We start from the raw sequence: 18620 nt of genomic DNA, 5'->3' as shown, positions 1-18620 counted from the left end.
GAAAGCATAGGACGGGAGGTAGGAATCATTGTTGTGTTAGTTAAGCGTGGAGTGTTCGCCACTATTGTACTTTTGTTTTTTATTCAGTATAGTTTAGTTAAGGCGGCGTACCCGCTGAAGAACTCGGTTTTGTTTCTATTTTTTTTATTGTGGTAGTTAGTTTAGTAGGTACGGCTAAAATTAGATATCAGTTATGTTTTGCTTATTTCAATAATTTGGGCGATTTTCCTAATTTTTTCGTATACTACTTTTATTCTAACAAACCTGTTATTCAACTCAAATGAACATGTCTCCAACTTTCATTCATAGAGAATAAACGTTTTTCTTAACGTTTAATTGATGTTTCTTGGTTGTCTTTCCTGCATCCACACACAGCAACAGTGTCTCACATAAATGTTATGTAATCATCCCCTTTTACATCTTTAAACACGTAACACATTCATTGTCTGGACAGATCATCGCAATCTGGAGTACATTCGCTCAGCAAAACGTCTAAACGCTCGTCAGGCCCGCTGGGCTTTATTTTTTGATCGCTTTGATTTTTCTATTTCGTTTAGACCCGGTTCCAAGAACCTCAAACCGGACACTCTCTCTCGGCAGTTCGACTCGACTGATGAGATGATTTTACCTCAGCACTGTGTGGTCGGGGCAGCCGTCTGGGGAGTGGAACAAGCGGTCAAACGTGCACTTTCACACATCACGAGACCACCCCGCGCTCCTGAGGGAACTTTGTATGTACCTGAGGCCACTTGTTCGACGGTCCTTCGCTGGGGGAATTCTTCTAAATTAGTCGCCCACGCCGGGGTAAGAGGAACGCTAGCGGTTATCCGTCAGAGATTTTGGTGGCCCACTCGTGAGCGCGATATTCGACGGTATGTTGCTGCTTGTTCTATTTGCACTCAAACCAAATGTAGTAACAATTCTCCGGCGGGTCTTCTCAGACCTCTTCCCATTCCTTCGCGTCCCTGGTCTCATATCGCGTTGGATTTCGTTACCGGGCCTCCCCCTTCAGCTGGTAATACGGTTGTTCTAACTGTCGTGGACCATTTTTCTAAGGCATTTTATTCCGCTCCCTAAATTACCGTCGGCTCAGGAGACCCCCCAGATTATGGTAGATCACGTGTTCAAAATCGGACTGTATTGCCTTCAAACTTTCTGGCTAGGCTTTTTCAAGCCAACTTAAAGTTTGCCAACAAACTTTTTTATCTAGTTACGCAATGTTATTGTATCATCATCACTGAAAAACATTTGTGAGGTCTGTTTGTCTACTAGACAAAAGCGACAAAAATGGTTTACACTGAATGATTCAACATACAGTAATGTGTGCACTCCCAAATTTTCTCAATTGTCCCGTGAACTGGTTCATCAGAGAAAGGAACTTCAATTCCTGTACACTCAAGGACTTTCAGATCATGTACGAAGGGCTGTAAGATTAAATAAAATCCATACTTATTCACATCTTCAGTATGAAAAAGTGCTACAAGATATTCATAAGAGCTTCATAATAGATATTCATAAGAGCAGAGCCTTACTGATCCCTGACGTGATGTGATGAATTGTTTTTGTAAATATGGTTCATCTTATACATCATGCACAGTCTGTATTAGTGTATGATTCAACTTTTCCCCAGGGTCTAGTTTTTTTTTTTTTTATAGAAGTGAAGTATTTATGAAACCGAATTACTGAAATATTAAGGGTGTTTTGCTTCTTGCTTCTCTGTAACTTATATTCTTTGAGTGTGTGTCTGAGACTGATTAAACACAATGTGTGTGGGACCAGGAATGACGAAGCTGCTTTACAGACACACCTGTTTTGCACACTTCACTCAAACACAGAACCAGGAAACAGTTTCAGACCATTAGATACTGAAGTGTAGTTGAGCCTGTTGTGTGTTTGTGTCTCTATATTCATGCAGTAAAATGGCAGAAGACAGGTTTTCTCAGGATGAGTTCCTGTGTCCAGTGTGTCTGGATCTCCTGAAGGATCCAGTGGCCATTCCCTGTGGACACAGTTACTGTAAGATCTGTATCACAGACTGCTGGGATCAGGAGGATGAGAAGAGAGTCTACAGCTGCCCTCAGTGCAGACAGACCTTCAGTCCAAGACCTGCTTTAGCTAAAAACACCATTCTGGCTGAAGTGGTGGAGAAACTGAAGAAGACTAAACTTGCTGCTGACTGTTACGCTGGAGCTGTGCAGTGCGACGTCTGTACTGGAAGAAAACACAAAGCCGTCAAGTCCTGTCTGGTGTGTCTGAACTCTTACTGTTAGAATCACCTTGAACAACATGAGTTTCTTTAAAAGAAAGAGACACAATCTGACTGATGCCGCTGGACGACTGCAGGAGATGATCTGCCAGAAACACGACAAGCATCTTGAGGTTTTCTGCCGCACTGATCAGAAGTGTATATGTCTGCTGTGTAGGATGGATGAACATAAAAACCACGACACTGTATCAGCTGAAGCACAGAGGACAGAGAAACAGGTATGAACTTTTAGAGTCCCGTCATGCTCATTTACAGGCTCATAATGTTGTTTACGGGGCCTACTAGAATACATTTACATATTTAATGTCTGTTTTCACCCTCTCTGTCTGAACGCTGTTTTAGCCCTAGAAACAGAGACATTTATTTTATTTATTTATTTATTTGACAGGGACAGTGTACATTAATTACCATTACTGCAAATGCACCAGAATTAGCCAAAAGGCTATTTTTCATCCGTTGTCCCTGGACAGATCAAAAAATTGTCTACCTAAAAAACACAATAAGATTACAGTGAACAATACAAATATAAAAAGCAGTAAAACAGATATAACTCTTCAAATCCTGGTGATAAATACAATGTACAAGTTTACTATAATACAGACATAATAAAAAAAAAAATATATATATATATATGTATATATATATATATATATATATATATATTATACACATTGACACAGCAGAGACACAAGTGGCAGCAGGTTGGGTTGAGGGAAGATGCCTATTCTTATTATTCATAATACATTTGTTACGGGCGGACGGACACCACCCTTAAAGGCCATGTTGCAGGTTAACCACCACTGTCGATTAATGGGTGCATAAATCACTCAAGATATGTATATCATTTTTAAAATGTCTCAAAAATGGTCTTAAATACCATTTTTTTACGTTTTTGGTATTAACGTTTTTTTTCATGCAATTCGGCGATGACGTCACGTTGGGGAGAAGTGGAGGAAAGCTAGCCTGATGGCCGTCAAAGCCGATGAAATGCATGGTCCGAGGAGAATGAGTGGAGAGTTGGTGAAGTTTCCTGGTGAGCTGCTATCATTTAGCAACGCAGCAATGAGATGACGACACATATTTTTTTTACTGTCATTGAATAGCACCGAGTGAAAAATCAACGTTTTCTTTATAGTGGCGGTGATCATGACGTTAGTTCAGATAAGTAAGTTAACGTTACCGGTAACCTTTGTCATAGTACTGGTAAACTTTGTCTTTGTCATCTAGAAATAGAAGGCATCGTGCTAGCTATATGGGCGTTTCTAAGCGTTTCTCTTCCTCCGGTGAAAATGTTGTTGCAAGCGTAGCCGTCGCGTGTCTGTCGCGGTGTTTGGCAGGTGCTCGCGCGGGCGGTGCCGTCCCGTGGAAACTGCGTTGGAAAGCTTGTGCTGTAGGGCAGTGAGTGCGTTTGGGTCGCTGGTCGAGGAGCTCACCCCGCGACCAGATGTGACTGAATGCTGAATGCATGCTGCCTGAATCCGTTTGTGCTGAAGATAGCATACACACATCTCAGGATCATGGTCCCCTTCAAGCCCGCACGCACGAGTATTGTTTGTTTACTTTTTTCACGAAGTCTTATGAACCAACTTAAACAGTTATAGGTGACTATAGATGTGTTGTATAGACAATGGTCATGTTCTATAATCTGCGCTATCTGAATACTCTCGTCTACTACTCGTCTCTTTAGTCACTCTCAGCGCTCTCACGGCGGGCTTTGGTAAACTCTCTCCCCAAGGTGACGTCATGGAATGCATTGTGGCGGAAAGGAGAATCGTTGGCGCTGTAAGATAGTACCTACTTTTTCGTATTATATTCCGTTTTGTGATACCCAACAACATAAATACAATGGATAACAGTTTAAATGTTCATTACCAACAAGCAAATTGCACAAATTCGTTGAAAAATTTAACCTGCAACACGGCCTTTAACATAAAGGAGAGACGCACACAGACCAGCTCGTATCAAATTTGTAGGGGTATGTTTATTAAATAGGTCGGTGATCAAATGTTCGGTAGGTTCACAAATAAAGACATAAATCCGCTTTTGATTCTCGGGGTGGACTGCAAACGCTATAAAGACAGGCAGTGCAGCAGTGCATCGACTCTGTCCTCAGGCTCTGTGTGCGCCCTCAGGTGTGGTTCCGGAAACCTTTTGTAGCTTGAGTAGGCTGCGCTCAGGTGTGGCTCATCTGTAATTAAGAGCAAGGGAAGAGACATTCAAACTCATAAACAACGTAACACATTCTTTTGTGTTATGCAAGAGAAAATCATACAAGTTTGGAAAGACATGAGGATGAGTAAACAATGAAAGAATTTACATTTCAGGGAGACCTATAAAATTAGGCAGTGATTAAAATAATGCTGGCACTTATGAATCAACCTATAATCTTAACATGCAAGATCTTTAACCATTTATATTGGTTATATAACCATATATATTTAACACAGTAATATCCTATACTAAACCTAAACCAATCTTGACAAACTATATATCATTTGAAAGCTTACAATCTCTAGTTTTCATTTTTGGTGACTGATTTTTTAAATATATTACAGAGGAGCTGTAATTTATCAATTTGCAACAAGAATATTTTCATACTCCTAAGGCGTGTTCAAACCAAGCGGCAACCTCCCTGTCTCTCTCTTGAAACCAACACGGAAGTGAATTAAACGGCAATTCATCGACTGGCCGCTTGAGGCTGGCTGCAGAAGTGAGTCAAATCTGTATCTCCCCCATGTTAAAATGCCCAACTTTACAGCAGAAAAAAAACATGTTTACAGCCTGGTTCTCTATGTGGCTTTGGTCTATACAGCTAATTTTGCCCTTCATAACAACTGTAAGGGGGGTGAATTTTTTTTATAACTCACCCGTTTAGTTGATTAATATTTAAAGTTCTGCAAAATTAAGGGTCTGTCCACTTTTGAGTGACAGGTGGATTCCCAATGATGTCAATGCTAGGCAGTTAGCCGTCACTTCACCTCAGCAAATTCCAGCCGCTGAACTTGCCATCTCTGCCGTGTTTGTGCTTTTTTTCGGGATTATTTCATATAATTTAATACAACTATTACTTCGCCCACGGCTTTGGATTCCGCCGTTATCGTCGAGTATCGTTCGAGAGAACAACCAGCGCTGTATTCCAGTTGTTCTCCTCTGTGAACATGTACTATGGATGTCTGACAATTTCGTTGCTTTTTGGAGTTTTCAGATTTAAAAACGTCTATAGATATAAAGGCTACACTCGTTCTGCGGTGCCGTTGCTCTTGAACAGATCATGCTTATGTACCTTCAGATGAAATCCTGCAGGTCGGTGCTTCTCCGTCCATGCACTAAATGCACATCCTTGAATGAGCGCGGATTTCTAGCGCATTTACTTGAACTTCATAGGTAATATATCTATGTTTTGACCCATTTGAGATGCGGCCAAAATCTGAATTTAAAATGGACTGCATAATAAAGCTCTCTACGAACTTGACGAGCGATATCCGCGCTGACGGACCATAGACTGTAAAAAAGAGTGACTGACATGTATGCACATAATCACGGTCACACACACTCTCAGAGTAATATTGTAAAGTTACTGCATAATACATTTTCAACTAGCAGAATAGCTGTACAGAATCACGATACACAGTCTGACTTGTAGCTACGTCTTTTAACTATTATAATATTTCGAAGGGCAAAAACAGGACCTTTTAATTGGCATTCTGATTTTAATCATCAACTGTCACTTTAGCGCGAGGCCCTGTGCAGTCGCAGACTTGGTACTGTGAGTAGCATATAGCATTAGCTCCCAAGCCTGAGCTAACCATAGAGCTAACTCCATAACGTCGCGCTAGGTGGGCGTGGTTTCAGATAGCCAGGCTCCTCAGCTCCGCCTCTTTGCCCATATTCTGTTATCCGAGAGTGACGAGCGGTGACGCGAGGCCAAGATGGCGACGGCCGGCTCCGCCCACTTTAGGCTTCAAAAATGCTCTTCAGAAACCTACGGGTGACGTCACGGACACTACGTCCATATTTGTTTACAGTCTATGGTTCAGACCTTTATTTTTGAAATAGTGATGAACATGAAAAATCATGAAAGAATGGTAGAAACCTCAATTTGTTTTCATGCCAAGAGTTCAAAAGATAGCATCCATTCAATTGATTTAGAAAAAAAGGTCTGAAAGTGTTTTAAATATAAAAAAAAGTTTAAAAAATATATAAAAAAGTTATAGATTCACCATTTGTGATTCACCATTCGTGGCAGCGAGCTATAATGCACATACGTGTTCTTTTTATGTTTCTTAGAGGTTGAATTCATATCAAAATCTGCCAAACTTCCAACACTACTTCTGAATAGGATGTCTACTTCATAAATTGTATGAAAATTTTAAAAATAATGGTTCAGACTCAAACAACATATGGAAATGGAGGCCCCCTTATACGGGCAGTAATGTCAACTAGTGAAAAAGTTTGGTACTGCGCCCAAACAAAATCTCACTGAAAGCTTATTTTTTGAGATATCAACCTAAAATTTTAAACAGAACTTGTTCAGATTTTTGCCTTTGATTTTTTTGCAGTTTTAGAGTCCACCAGGTTTTGAAAATATATATTTTATATAAAATATGAATAATTAAATTTTTAACGTTGTACATTTTCATAAACTGAAACTTCTATAACTTTTTTTCTCTTTAACTGTCTTAATTTATTTCACTTCTACAAAAATCTGCCAAGTGTCTTCTTAAAAACAAGACCAATCTTACATCTATAGTCCAAAGCATTCTTGAATTACAACCATTTAAGTTCGGAATGTGCATTTTCACGTCTATTAAAAAAAAGGGGGGCACTTGATATCCCCTCAGTCATATCTGTTTACCTGATGATTTGTGTGATGTTTCTCCTGTCATTGGTTTGTCCTTTAGCACCAGCTGAAGGAGACGCAGAGGTCGTTCCAGCAGAGGATCCAGCGGAGAGAGAAAGATCTTCAGCAGCTGAGAGAGGCTGTGGCGTCTCATAAGGTGAGTCTGGAGAAGAAGAGAAGTTTGAGACGTCTCAGTCAGGACTCACTGAAGCTCACTGTGTGATTGTGATGTGTGTCCTAACAGCGCTCTGTACAGACAGCAGTGGAGGACAGTGAGAAGATCTTCACTGAGCTCATCTGCTCCATTAAGAGAAGCCGCTCTGAGGAGACACAGCGGATCAGAGATCAGGAAAAAAATGCAGTGAGTCGAGCTGAAGGACGACTGGAGCGACTGGAGCAGGAGATCAATGATCTGAGGAGGAGAGACGCTGAGCTGGAGCAGCTTTCACACACACAGGATCACATCCATTTCCTGCAGGTAACAGAGATCTAGAAGAACAGGGTCATAGTGGACTTGAGCAAGAGACTCACAGAGAAACATTTCATGACAGCACAATGAGCTGTTGACTGAAGTGTTGATCTGTGTGTTCGGTTATTATATCATCATCAGTCATTTCATTTCATTTTATTTATTTATATAGCACAAGTAAACACAACATAAGTTGACCACTGTACTTTACATAACAAAAGACCAGGAAACATGAAAAGAAGAGCAAAATATAAATTAAACAATATAATTAAACCCTCATAAAATTTTTTGAGAAATGCCCGGTCCAAGATATATAACTTTAGTTTGAGTTTAAACTCACATAAAGATGTCAACGATCTCAGGGATATAGGGATACTATTCCACAGCCTAGGACTGATAGCAGCAAAGGCACGATCCCCTCTCGACTTTAATCGTGAATGTGGAATGTGGATAACAGATTATAACTGCTAGAGGACCGTAGACACCTACCGGGCAGGTTCACAGTCAAAAGTTCAGATAAATAGGAAGGTGCAAGACCATTTAAAGATTTAAAAACAAACAACAATATTTTCAAATCGACTCTTTAACGCACTGGCAACCAGTTAAAAGACAATAAAAAAGGAGTGATATGTTCATGTTTACAAACCCCAGTTAGGAATCTGGCAGCAGCGTTTTGGACCATTTGAAGCCTTGTAATAGAAAACTGAGGTAATCCTGCATATAAGGAATTACAATAATCCAGGCGGGACAGAACAAAGGCATGTATAACTCTTTCCAGCTCTATCGGTGATAGAAAAGACTTGGCTCTGGAATAACAGCTTCAAGTGATAAAAACATGATTTAACAGTCAGACTCTCTTCTTCTGCTGCATTGTATTTATACCCCAAAACGTGACCTTGGGATTGCGTCCTAAAAGTCCTAGTGACTTTCAGAGGCAAAAGTTCAGAACTGCTCAAAAGTTATTAACCCTCTGGGGACCAAGGTCTTTTTGGGGTCCTTGAGATGTTCTGACATGCCCTGACATTTGTGCTTTTTTTCAGTTGCTTATAAACATATTAATGGCAAAGGTGTAATTACACTATTTATCACAAACAGGGCTACCATAATATGTGAGCAACATGCATGTACATGTTTGTATTTTTGAGAGAATAATGTTTATGCATGGTTATTCAAAAAACAAAAAATTAAAGTGTCTGAAATAACGCCACAAAACACATAGTAAATATGTTTTCACAATACTTGAGTAATGGATGTTTGAAGTTTTTCCTTCAAAATGATCTGAAAATCATCCTGCCTAATCATTCACATAAAACAATACATTGATGCATTGATTACATTGATTACATTTTGTAAAACACTTTTTGTTTGGGAAGGCAATATGTGCAGGGGCGTGGACGATCCAACACATCATAAATAGTAAGTGGTTCACACCTGAGAAGACAATGGCCCGCATAATGAGCTTGCATAATGAGCCTTTCATTCAGGTGTGTCACACACGAAAGAATGTGAGGACAAAATAAATATATATATATATATATATATATATATATATATATATAATCCAAATATAAATTTAAGTCAAAAGCACATTTTTAGTACATAATCATACCTGTAAACCAATCCTGTTCAAATAGGCTATATGAGCCATTCTACAGAATTGGTTCAAAGTTAGATTTGGGAACGTTTCTTTTTTTTTTTTTTCACAATTTTTTGTATACATGAAAATTGAATAATATCCAAGGTAAACATTTCTAGTAATTGTGCAGTTAATTCTCATACTGTATTTTCATTAAGTTTTGGAATACATCCTCTGCCCAAATGTGTCACTAATAAAAAACAATAATAAATTATTTAATGAGAAGGCTTATATTGACCTATAAAGATTATTTTACATCTATCTTGTAAATATATTTTTTGCTATTTTATTAAAAAGTGTTCACATGTAAATCAACAACAATTACAATTTTAACAATATTTCAAGTGTAATCTTTCTTTTTTAAAGTATCATACATATTTAAAAGTTAAGGATTCATTAGTTTGATATAGCCTAACGTTACATTGGAACAAACACTATGACATCTTAGTTGATGAGTTTATTTTTGACAAAACATAATATATAACTTATTTAACATATGAGCAGAAACTGGCTAACAAAAGCTTATTTGATGTCTATTTTACAGTAAAAACTTTATAGTCTATCCAAAACTAGTCACAACTAGTAACGTTAGCAACAGCGCACATACAGTATATGCCGTTCATTCATCACACACACACACACAGAAACGCAATTCATATTTAAACAGGTTTACAGACACTATTCCATATCGCGATTAGAACAAAGCATATAAGAATAAAAAACGTATACAAAATCCTCAACTGGATCCATTGCTCCTCGAAGTGAAACCAGCACTTCTGAGGTAAGTTTCCCAGGATTATTCCTCTCAAGATGACACAGTATATTCATCTGATTAAACTTGATGTGTTTATCGAGCTGATGTGGCCGGTTTGCATGTATTGCCTCAGATAATTTGCGTTTGAATAGCGTGCGCTCTCCGTGGGCGTGGTCACATTAAAAGACAACGAGCTATAATGAGCTGAAATGAGAACTCGCTCTTTTTATATAGATTACATAAACAGAGAATATTTGTTTTAGTTTTGAATTAGATAATTTAAAAGTACACACTTAAATGATTATAAAGATATATAGCTCATGCCTGGGTGAATAGTATTCGCTGAGTTTTGTTTAAGTTTAGAGACGAGACGTGCACCAGAAAAAAAGTTCACGGAGACGGAGAGGCAGAAAGCACACCCTGTTTATTTTCTTTATTTTACAAAAAGCACAATGTTTTATTTCGATTGTAAGTGGACACATACAAAAGTAGACATTTAACAACTTATTGTTTTCATATTTCTTAAGTCTGTATGACCAAAAGTGATGGAGTACTTTGTCTATTTTGCTGCTATGTAAAAAAAAACCGAGCAAAACGCGCCGGCGCGTTTGCCGACCCCAGAGAGTTAATGGTCAATCTACTCGTTGCCTTTTAACTGCTTTTCCTGATTAAATCTACTCAATCCTGCCATGTGATGCCATTGATGCACTTGACATTTATGTTATTGCCAGATGTTTTGATCATCCAAGTGATTTTCTAGGAAGTTCACAAATAGTGTATATGGCAAACGCTAGAACTTTCTGCACTAGCATGATGTCATGAATATGAGAAGAATGAAGCTGATGCTGTGAAAGTGCTGGATTGAGAGTTACTAAAGATCAACAAGAGCCGCAAAAGCCACAAATCTGACAGTGGTGCAGGTTATCGATGAAGTGTGGAGGTGATGAGCTCTGATTTCTGTTTTCTGTAGAGTTTCCAGTCTCTCCCAGCTCCTCCTGAATCTACAGACGTAAATGACAATCCCTTAAGTCCACTCTCCTCTTTTAATGGCGTGAGAGAATCTCTCCTTCGGCTCAGAGACAAACTGGAGGATTTCTGCAAAGAGAAGAAGATCTCTGACAGAGGTAAAGTCCTGGGGATTCTGCTCTCAGAAATGATCCTCCATCTCATCTCATGTAGAAGATCATATTAGAAATGTCTTAGGAACGGATGAAGGGATAATTTTCTCTTGACATGATAATCACACTCTTCATGTCTGTTGATTTCCACAGTCACTTTCACCAACATTGTTCCCAGGACCAGGAACGAATTCCTACAATGTAAGTCACAAAGAAAACAAGCAGAAAAACTCACTGAGTGTGTTTATGTTCTTCCTGTAGAAGGTGAAGGAAAACATGACAGAAGAGATTTATAGATGATCATGTAAATTAGGTTTTTCAACGGGGTGTCCAGAGAACATCGGGGGTGCTGGAAGCAATATATTTTTTAAAGGTGCATAAATGCCAAAGATTTACGAGATGAAACTTGTAGGCCTGGTTTCACAGACAGGGTTTAGATTAAGCCAGGATTAAGCCTTAGTTCAATTAGGGCATTTAAGTAGCTTTTATAAACGCACCTTTGAAAAAAACATTACTGGTGTGCATCTTGAGAAAAAAAATTCTAATTAAAGGTACATTCGTTCTACCATTTGAATAGTGTAAATATAATAATAGGCCTAATTATAATAAACAGAATAATAACCAACATTGTTGTGTCAATTCATGATTACAAGTTGTACCGAGCACACTAGCAGAGTTTCACCCAGGACACTCAGAGCACTCCCAAACTGCAGGGGGCAACCATGCAACCGGAGTTGGTGGAACCAACTTTTCGGAAGTGCTCTTGGGACCATGGCTGGGTCCCAATTCGCCTACTTATACTACGACCTAAAAGTATGTACTCTTTTTTGTGAAGAAAAAGTATATACTTTTGATTGTGTAGCAAAAAAGTAGGCAAGCTTTGAGACATACTACTTCCGCATCTTTAACGGACAGCTCTGTCGCAGGCATCCTGTCAGTAAACTGCCCTGTCAATCATCTTGTCACAGTTAAAATCCTCCATTCAATCTAATTTAATTCCTACCGTTTCGGAGAGAAATGTAGTCGGACGTTCATCGGCCAGTCGCGGGTCTTTCATGCGGAGACTCTCCTCATGTGTTTGGAATTTGAATATAATGATGCATTTAAAAGTTAATGGCTAAACGTGTCTTAACAAAAGTTCACAATGCTGCTGCAGATGCAATATAAGGTGGACAACATTGAATAAATACATTTTCGTCAGGTTAGATACTGATAATTAATCACTCAAACCACTTTATCTAAACCTCTCTACTAGGGGTGGAGCCGAACCCGAATACGGTATTCGGAAAGGCACAAATAACGTGTTTTTTACAAATACTTATTTCGAACAAATACTTTTGTATTCGGAATAGGAAAAACTTTATATCAAAAAGCTGCGTTTCCTCATGAAACCGCAGTGCACGACGCCCGGATGAGTGAGAGCGTGACGGACACAGGCTGCTCCACACAGCAACAGAGAGGGCTCGGCTGAGCGAAAAAACACTTAACTCCATCACTAGTTTTGTTGAATAGATTTTTGTACCTTAACTGGGTTCATGAGGCAGTTTATAACTTTCGAGAAGTGGAGTTTGATCGGGAGATTATTCCATTACGCTGCATTATTGACGTTTGGAGTCGTGTGCTCTCATGTTCGCTCTGTTTACGTAACGTCAGCTGTTTAGCGCGGTAATTTAGACAATAGGCTGTTGACAGAGTAACGTTAATGTTCGGTTAAAGATGCTTGTGTAGTTGTGTCGAATTGTATGCACGTGTGGGAGTTATATGGTACGTTTAAGTTACTCTGTCTTTTGCAGACAGCAAGATGTAGGCTGTAGGCTTCATAATGTTCACAATGGTATTTTATTAGTTGTTGGTTAAACCCGTTTATATACTGTCTATGGTTAAACCATGGATGAGGCAATGGCTGTTATGTTAGCCTCTTTTCAATGACATTCCTTGTTTTATTGCTGGATTTATGGAAAATCATCAACCAATATTGCATATCCATAATTATTATAATGGATATAATTAAAGAATACTTGCACTATAATGTAAATTAGAAGTGTAACGCAAATTTTTTTTTTTTACGTCTATTTTGAATTTTACTCGAATACAAATACAAATACTTTTCCCCCCTCAACAAATACAAATACAGATACAAATATCGGTTGCTTTGCACACCCCTACTCTCTACATAACGCCGGACTCGCGCGTCCTCCATGTCTGTAGTTTTTTTTTTTTAAACACTTTTCACTCGTGTTTGTAGTTCTAACCGAATCCTCGCCCAACGCGCGATGGGTTATGGGCAATATTAGCCGTTGGCGTGTTCATCGATTTGCACTTCGGATTCTGACCGGAAATAGTAGACCATCCGGGTGTCTTTGGACCACTTATTTCAACATACTACGATTTGGGACGTACTAATTCTACTTTCGAATACTATTTAGGACGGATAGTATGCGAATTGGGACGCAGCCCATATTTGCCTGCGCACCCACAGGAAGGGCATGGCCTTGAAATGTTTGGTAAGAGCTCAGTTGGCCCTCTCACCTGTTCCTGGAAAAAGATACTATGACCACGGCTTCTAATCATCCAAAGACGCAACTGGTAGGACAGAATGTAATTGAATGTGTTGAGTTCAGGCTTTTATATGATTTTTTGCTGGGTTGTAACGTGCAATTTAAATGAAATAGTGGAGACTTTACTATGTGATCGTAGAACTTGATGAAACTAACATTACTCTAAGCATGTGTATTGTTTAAATTATATAAGTTTAATTATGGGATTAGTATTTTTAATTATTAACTATTAGAGATCCTAGGTTAATCTGAATGACTTTGTTTGATTTGATTTGAGAATGCAGTATAATTTATTTATTATTACTTTGAGAAAGTGGTATTGAGATTTATTGTAACTAATTCATGGTTGTGTTTGTGTATCTTAAAGGTTATCAACCTAATCTGTTTCATCCCAAATCTATCAAACCATCTGTAAGAAAATAAAAAATCATAAAGTGAACAGATTTGAGTTGTCCTTTGCGTTCATCGGAGATAAAGCAGTTTGTCAAGTTTGGGCAGAGCTGTGGTCAGTCAAAAAATACACAGAACTTGACAAACATTAATATCCAGAGAAGACGATTAGACAATATTTCATTGAGAGGGGGGGGGGGAGGGGGGGGGGGGTGTTAGGGACCTGGATGATAATGATGATTTGCACAGGATATCAGACAGATCTGACAGATTCATAATTCCTGATTCTGATGTGTTTTATCTTCATCAGATTCCCATCAGTTCACTCTGGATCTGGACTCAGTGAATAAACTCCTCCGTCTGTCTGAGGGGAACAGAGTGATTACTGACACTTACTCAGTCCAGCCGTATCCTGATCGTCCAGAGAGATTTGATGATGTGCGTCAGGTGTTGTGTAGAGAGAGTGTGTGTGGACGCTGTTACTGGGAGATTGAGTGGAGTGGGTATGGTGTGTTTGGTGGAGATAGTGTGTGTATATCAGTGTCATATAACAGCATCAGCAGGAAGGGAGCGGGTAATGAGTGTGTGTTTGGAGGTAATGATCAGTCCTGGAGTTTAATCTGCTCTCCCTCCAGTTACTCATTCATACACAATAACATACAGACTAAACTCCCTGTAGAGCCCATCAGCAGGAGGACAGGAGTGTGTGCGGATCACAGGAGAATAGGAGTGTATGTGGATCACAGAGCAGGAACTCTGTCCTTCTACAGCATCTCTGACACAATGAGCCTCATACACACAGTCCTGACCACATTCACTGACACACTCCATCCTGGGTTTAGGTTTTATTCTGGGTTTAGGCTTTATTCTGGATCATCAGTGAAACTTTGTTGATGAAGTTTCTACCCATAATGCTTTGAGCTGCATGATAAATCAGTGACAGTGAAATGTTATAAATGTCTCTTATTTTCTCTTCATTACTTAATAAAAGCTGAACTTCTGTCAGTGAAATAACATGGAGTTTTTAAGTTTATACATTATATATATATTGCTTGGTGTAGTCATGTTTTTGGTGAGATATATTTTCTTTGTAATATCTGAACTTTCTCTCTTCTGTTCTCTTCTAAATCTTGGCAGGCAAAATATTTTTATTTTTAAATGAAAACCAAACCGAGGTGATGGTTTTTGGGCCCACTGTTAGTTCTCAGACTGCCACCTTCAATTTAGGCTATCTGCTTTTAGAACACACAGGCTTGTGTAACCCCACTGCTTAAGAAACCCACTCTAAATCCAGCAATTACAGGCCGGTATCCTTTCTTCCAATCATTGCTATAACACTTGAACAAGTGGTTTTCAACCAAGTCTCTACCTTTCTCGCACAGAACAACATCATGGACAACAACCATTCTGGTTTCAAAAGCTGACACTCAACTGAGAATGCCCTTCTCTCAATTATTGAGGCTCTGAGACTGGCAAAAGCAGCTTTCCAAATACTCAGTACTCGTCTTGCTGGATCTGTCTGCTGCTTTTGACACAGTTAACCACCAGAACCTCCTTTCAACATGCAAGACAAAGGGCATCTCAAGAACCGCACTCCAACACTTCAAGTCTTACCTCTCAGGTATGTCCTTTAGGGTGTCATGGAGGGGTGAGGTGTCTAAGTTGTAACATCTAGCTACTGGGGCGGCTCAGGGCTCAGTGCTTAGACCACTTCTCTTTTCCCATCTACATGTCATCACTAGGATCTGTCATTCAGGAACATGGTTTTTCCTATCTCTGCTTTGTTGATGACACGCAACTCTACCTCTCATTCCAACCAGAGGATCCAACAGTCGCATATCAGCCTAACTGACAGACTTGCTGAATGAAGGACCATCACCTTCAACTAAACCTTGCGAAGACAGAGCTGCTTGTGGTCTGGACCAACCCAACACTACATCACAACTTCTTAATTCTGCTGGGTTCGTCAACTATAACTCAATCAAGGACAGCCTTGGAGTTGTGATTGATGTTCAATTGAACTTCACAGACCACACTGCTATAACTGGTCCTGCAGATTTGCCTCACACAACATTAGGAGGATCATGCCCTTCCTATTGAAGCAGCTACACAACTTCTTGTCCAAGCTCTTGTTCTATCCAGACTATTACAATGGTCTCTTGGCAGACCTTACAGGATGCACTGCCAAATCTCTGCAACTGACATTTACCTGGACTGTTCCCTGCTGGTGTAATGACCTGCTTACCTCAACCCAAGCAGCTGAGTCTTTAGCCATTTTCAAGAAACTGCTGAAGACGCATCTTTTTCAGCAACACTTGACCCATTAATACTAACACTTACTATTCTATATCTCTTTTATTTTGTTATTTGCTTCTTGTACCGTGCTAGTTCAACTGGTACTGGTCACAGAACTTGCATATTGTTGCCCTATTGTTAGTTTGATTGCTTCTATTTGATTTATCCTCATTTGTAAGTTGCTTTGGTTAAAAGCGTCTGCTAAATGATTACATGTAAATGTAAACACAATCTCAACTTTCAAATTCTGTCAATTTTATCACTAATTACAAACAATAAATATGTTTTTGTGTCTCTTTAATGTATTAAACATTGTCATCTTCCATTAGAATTGTAAAGCTACTTTAAAGAAATACAATTGTATAGATAAACGGAACATAACGTCTACAGTGCTGAATTGTAGAGCTAATACAAAAATCCACATTGCTATGATCAGATGCTTCCACAAATGCAGTTTTCTCATCTGTTTTATTTTATCATTGAAAGGAAAATGTGCAGCACATATTCATCTAAATGCCACTTGGGATGTTTGCTAAGTCCACTGCACAGGTATCTTGAACTTTTTTTAAACCCCTAAGCAAAGAACCAAAAACAACTTTATCAGGGTATATGGTATTATTGTTTTCGAGTATGTCAGGGATGCTTATGTAAACCTCAGGGTTTTAGTTATTTCTTAAAGTCTTTCTACAGTGATGAGACATGAAAGGCTTCTCTCTGGTGTGAGTTATTACATGATTCCTGTCTCTAAAACTGTAAAAATGTTCTCTCATACATGAATCCTCATGTGGTACTCCATGGTTTCTTTATATCTAAAACTCTTTTCACCTTGACCACATATAAACGACTTCTCTCCAGTGTGAATGTTCATGTGCCTGTTAAGGCTTACTTTTAGAGTGAAACTTATTCCACATTGGCAATGTGAATTTTCATGTGGGAATTAAGGTTTATTTTTCTGGTGAAACTTTTTCCACACTGCTGGCAGGTGTAAGGCTTCTCTCCAGTGTGAAGTCTCATGTGGACTTTAAGGTGTACATGTTGATCAAAACTCTTTCCACACTGCTGGCAGGTGTAAGGCTTCTCTCCAGTGTGAATTCTCATGTGCCTATGAAGGTTTCCTTTTTGATTGAAACTTTTTCCACATTGTTTGCAGGTGAAAGGCTTCTCTCCCGTATGAATTTTTGTGTGGTAATTAAGGTTTCCTTTTTGGTTGAAACTTTTCCCACACTGTTGACAGGTGAAAGGCTTCTCTCCGGGGTAAACTTTCTTGTGGACTTTAAGGTTACAGTCTTGAACAATAGTCTTTACACACTGAGAGTATGTAAACGGCTTCTCTCCGGTGTGAGTTCTCATGTGCTTGTTAAGAATTCCTTTTCGGGTGAAACTTTTTCCACATTGTTTGCAGGTGAAAGGTTTCTCTCCAGTGTGAATTCTAATGTGGTCTTCAAGGTGTCCTCTCTGTTTGAAACCATTTCCACACTGAGGGCACATATAAGGCTTATCAGTGTGAATTTCCATGTGCCTGTTAAAGCTTCCTGTTTGATTGAATCTGTTTTCACACTGTTTGTAGCTGAAATGACTTCTAGTCCTGGTTTTTTGAGCCATTTCTCGTGAGGACTTTTCAGTCTGTGAGCAAGTACAAGATTTTTCTCCAGTAATGAAAACTTGCTGATTGTTATATTGATCTTTCTCTTCCATTTCATTCAGTTCTTCAGTCTCCTCTTTCAGTGCCATCAGGTCTAAGGACAAAATAAGAGAAACAAATTGTTAACCCCAGTTTAATGGCACAAAGCAACAGACATCAAAACATTTATACATGTAAAGCATGTTAACCAATTTAACCTGTTAAGGATCGCTGTACCGTACACGGCACACCCCCCCCTCGGAAGTGACGCTGCATAAACTTCATTGTAACTTTGAAGCATTAAATCTTCAAAATATACGGTCATACAGCACATCGTTTGAAAGCGTAGACTCTCAGGATTCCATTAAGCCCACACACAAAGCATAATATGATTTATAACAGTCATAAAACTGTAATCTAGTTGTTAGTCACCTGAACTGGGCGGCGCCAATTCAGTTTGTTTACTACCGTCAAAATTCTTCCCTCTTTCCACTTCGGTGAAATTGTCCAAAACAAATTGTTTTCATAAATCCCCAAGAGTCCAAGGAAATGGAATATCCAAGCCTTTTAATCCAAAACTATTTGTTCGCCTCACAATCTTGACATTTCTAACCGAATTACGATATAAAAACTGTAAACAGTAGTCCACTACCGGACATTCTTTCGACTCTCA

At 39.0% G+C, this 18620-nt stretch overlaps 1 pseudogene across 1 annotated transcript; it reads left to right on the top strand.

The window, feature by feature from the left end:
* Positions 1 to 1919: 1919 nt before the first annotated feature.
* On the top strand, positions 1920 to 17220 carry LOC307004704 (tripartite motif-containing protein 16-like; annotated as a pseudogene). Its single transcript, XR_013800700.1, has 6 exons — positions 1920 to 2484; positions 7168 to 7263; positions 7351 to 7584; positions 10936 to 11089; positions 11237 to 11284; positions 14342 to 17220. The product of XR_013800700.1 is annotated as a tripartite motif-containing protein 16-like (transcript).
* The last annotated feature ends 1400 nt before the right edge of the window (positions 17221 to 18620 follow it).

Source organism: Phoxinus phoxinus, assembly GCF_949152265.1.
Source record: "Phoxinus phoxinus genome assembly, chromosome: 9".
Lineage (NCBI taxonomy): Eukaryota > Metazoa > Chordata > Actinopteri > Cypriniformes > Leuciscidae > Phoxinus > Phoxinus phoxinus.
The sequence above is the reverse complement of the archived record's forward strand: the minus strand, read 5'-3'. Positions and strand labels throughout refer to the sequence as shown.